This window comes from Penaeus monodon, chromosome 25, assembly GCF_015228065.2.
Source record: "Penaeus monodon isolate SGIC_2016 chromosome 25, NSTDA_Pmon_1, whole genome shotgun sequence".
In the NCBI taxonomy this organism is placed as follows: Eukaryota; Metazoa; Arthropoda; class Malacostraca; order Decapoda; family Penaeidae; genus Penaeus; species Penaeus monodon.
The window spans coordinates 20409739-20410065 of record NC_051410.1 but is presented as its reverse complement, the minus strand read 5'-3'; positions in this window follow the sequence as shown (position 1 = coordinate 20410065).

Genomic DNA, 327 nt, shown 5'->3' with positions numbered 1-327 from the left:
CATCTCTTAACTCTTAAATTGCTCTCTGTGCTTCGGCATATGGCGGTGGTGTTTTTTTTTTGCTTTCGCTGCTCAGTTAGTGGGAACGGATTTACAGGGACCATTTAACTTTTTCTTGTATAGATTTTCACAGTAAGATTTCCATCTATCTTTGATCTGTTTGCTCTCACTTCAGATTTTGTTATTTTAATTTATTTACTGTGTCAGTATTTGGTGTGATTTTTTTGTCAGGTTTTAAATTCCTTGATATAGATTTTTAGTTCTTGTTTATAGAATTTGACTCTAATCGTTGACATTGCTCATAAAATTCATTTTCAAAACATTCTT